The sequence below is a fragment of the Solanum pennellii genome, chromosome 8 (genome assembly GCF_001406875.1).
Source record: "Solanum pennellii chromosome 8, SPENNV200".
In the NCBI taxonomy this organism is placed as follows: Eukaryota; Viridiplantae; Streptophyta; class Magnoliopsida; order Solanales; family Solanaceae; genus Solanum; species Solanum pennellii.
The window spans coordinates 69,556,203-69,559,752 of NC_028644.1; positions in this window are offsets into that span (position 1 = coordinate 69,556,203).

The following is a 3,550-nucleotide window of genomic DNA, read 5'->3' on the forward strand; positions in this document are numbered from 1 at the left end:
ATCTTTTTCTTTTCTTGTGTTATTCATAGTATAGTACAAAAATAACCTCTATAATTTTTGTCCTAAAATTAGTGAAAAAAATGACATTGAATCTACTTTTGCTAATTTTATTAATTCAGCTAGATGGATAAAATCATTGCTTTCATGGATTTGTAGGACATTTTACTTTATTCATTATCTTATCGTACTGCTTATATTCTATTTTATTGAAAGGAATGTGTTATGTTAATTGAAATTTGTAAAATACAGTAAATATTATTAAGATATATTTAGTATATGAATTGCAGATCAGACGATATTCAATTTGATTTAAAAAATATGGCACACTTCCTTTTGTGATAATAAATTTTAAATTCTCGAAATATCATTTATATTAAATTTACGAGGAATAAATGGTGTTATCCATGATAATTTTGATTATTAAAATTTAATAATAAGTAATATTTGTGTATTCATTGAAACAAGCGTAATCAAGTAAAGATTAAGATATTCTATAAAGAAGATGACTTATACATATCAATATCAATGGTAATTTTCCTTCATTTTATACAAAATATTTTTTTCTAGAAAAATATTCTTAATTATATAAAATAATTGTATTCTTGACAAGTAGTTTTACCACCCAAAGCATTTTGAATATAATGGTAATTTTCCCTCATTTTATACAAAATATTTTTTTCTAAAAGAATATTCTTAATTATATAAAATAATTGTATTCTTGACAAGTAGTTTTATCACCCAAAGCATTTTGAAAAAGTTACTGAAATGGGATATATATGTAATTTTAAATTTTTGATCTATTTAACAACATTTTTAAATTACGATTTTTATTGTCCGATAAACATAAGTTTTAAGTGTGTATGTGATAGTTTTTTAGACATTTCTAAAACACATGTCTAGAAGTTCAAGACTACCAAAGCCCTTGGGGCAAATTTTAACCCACAAACTACACAACATGAAGCCCAAATAGATAAATTTATGTTGCAAATTGCAATGGAATTTGTCATCCAACAAATAATTTAATAACTTGGTCCAAATACATCCATTTTGTATAGATTATTAATTTAAAATTTAATAATTTAAAGGATTATAATCGTAAATTTATAAATTTCAAATTACAATTTTATTTATACTACGTACCACGATGTATTCCTTTTTTGTTTATTTGTTTTATCTCATAAATACAATCGTGTAATTTCCATCAAATTCAACGAGAAGAAATGTAAAAAGAAAATTTGTAACATAATTTCCAATCATATTTTAGGTTAAGTAATTTATAAGAAAAGTTGAGCAATGATTATTTAGTGTTATTATAGATTGGAACAATAAAATAGATATAAATTAAAGTGCCTCCATCATGCCATGTAAGAACAAAGTCTCTCCATCATCAAGTAGGGGCAAAAATTGCAACAAATGGGATTTCAAAATAATTATATATTTTAAACGTCTCATCTTATTGAGGTCAATTCTAAATTAGTGATGTTTTCAGCTATCAGACTTAAACAAATCTCTTATTGAAACATTTATATATAAATATTTTGCTATAAGTTACGTTCACACCAAATTTCACGTGCTTCAGACTATTTAAATCAAATATCAATTAAGTTAATGATACTTTTTAATTATCGAACTTTCGTATATCTCTAATTGAAAACATTCATATATATATAAATGTTCACTACTGGTGATCCACACATGATTCCATATACTTTATATTACTCGAGTCAGAACCTAATTTAGTGATCCATGCTATCAACTATCAAACTTTTGCAGATTTCATAATAAATTAAAACATTAATATAAGTGTTTAACAAATGACAATATTCTGATTTGCTCATCCATTAATTATACAACTACAACTAGTGCTAATACTTAATTGAGAAAAAATAAATGTCATGTTAACAACTCCACCTGCAAAACACATATATTAATGTTTAATTTTATAAGTTTAGATACAAATGCTTACATGATTACACGTTTTCATACATCACTAACTAATTATTTTATATACATAAAACAAGAAAAATAATTTACGTTTTGTATATGTATGGAGAAATTTTTACACGATTATTCAATCAGATTAATTTTACTTATAAAGGTAAATCTTTATATAAGTCCAGTGTAATTAGAGGTAGATGAAAGTACTGTTTTTTAGACTTGCAATTAAAAAAATAACTACATAGATATTTAGGAGTCATTTAAAGATAACCAATTTTTATAATGATTAAAGTAATAATCAAAAATATGCTTTTATAATGATTAAAGTAATGATAAAAAAAATGCTATAACTGATGATCAGAATTTAAGTTCTATGAGTTCAATATTTTTGTTGTAATTTTAAGAATTAAATAATTTTAATTTGATCGAGAATTTAAACGTGAAATTTATATTTTTTGTGAAATAAAAATACTATAACTCATAATAATTAATAGTACAAAATATTTAAAAAAATATATTAAAAATTTACGATTAAAAAAAATATTTAAATTTTGAAATTCGAAATATATCACCCGAGTCATCCATTAGATACTCAAATTATTGGGAAATAACTATCAATTTTTCCAACAACACCACAACAAACTAAGTCAAACTTAAACTTTATTCTCAATATATTATCCTTTTATCTCACGTATAAAACGAGCTTTTATATAAATATATATATATATAATCTACCTAGCTATCAAGTATCAAGGTTATCAAGAGTTTAAATAACAAAAAATGAACAAAAAAGGAGAAAATATTGACAAAGCTTCTTCTTCAACTTCTTCTATTATATGGGATTGTGGGAGTCCATTATATGATTCATATGAGTTAGTTTCACTTGTCCATTTGATCGAACGGAACACGATGATTTTGCCGGTGACGGAGGCCGGATATTCATCACCGGAGCCGGAGATAGATGTAGTGAAGATGAGAAGATGTTATAGTTCAAAGGAAGGGGAAAAGATTAATAGTGATGGAAATAAGGTGAGAAAACTTAAAAGGGGATTTTATAGCTTTTGTTATAGTGTTATTGGTGATTTAATTAATAAAAATGACAAGGTGTAATAATTATTTAATTTTTTTTTAATTTTGGTTTCATATGATTCATGATAATATAAGTTGTTATTATACCAATTATTATTGCTTAAGAACTTATTGGCAACTTCTTTTAGTAAGCATACTTGACTTCTTTTTTTTACAAAATTATATTACTTTACTTTGATAAAATAAAAATTATAGATTAGAATCTATATTAACTAACTATGATTTTTTTTCCTAATAATTAAGAATCTAATACCCCAATCTTTTTTTTTTTGAGTATTTATATGTTGTTGCATGAATTGAGGTTTTATATAAATATTTTTGATCAATTTGTTGGCATGCTTGGGTTGGAAGTCGAGAGGATCAACGGATCAAGTGTTTAGAGTCTGTATTGAAGTACCAAGCGTTCAAACTCGAAATATCTGATTAATTAAAGATAAACAGTTTCATAATTATATCATAACTCATATTAATAACGTAACCAATATTGAAAACATAGCTAAAGGGGAATAGGCGGGGGGGGGGG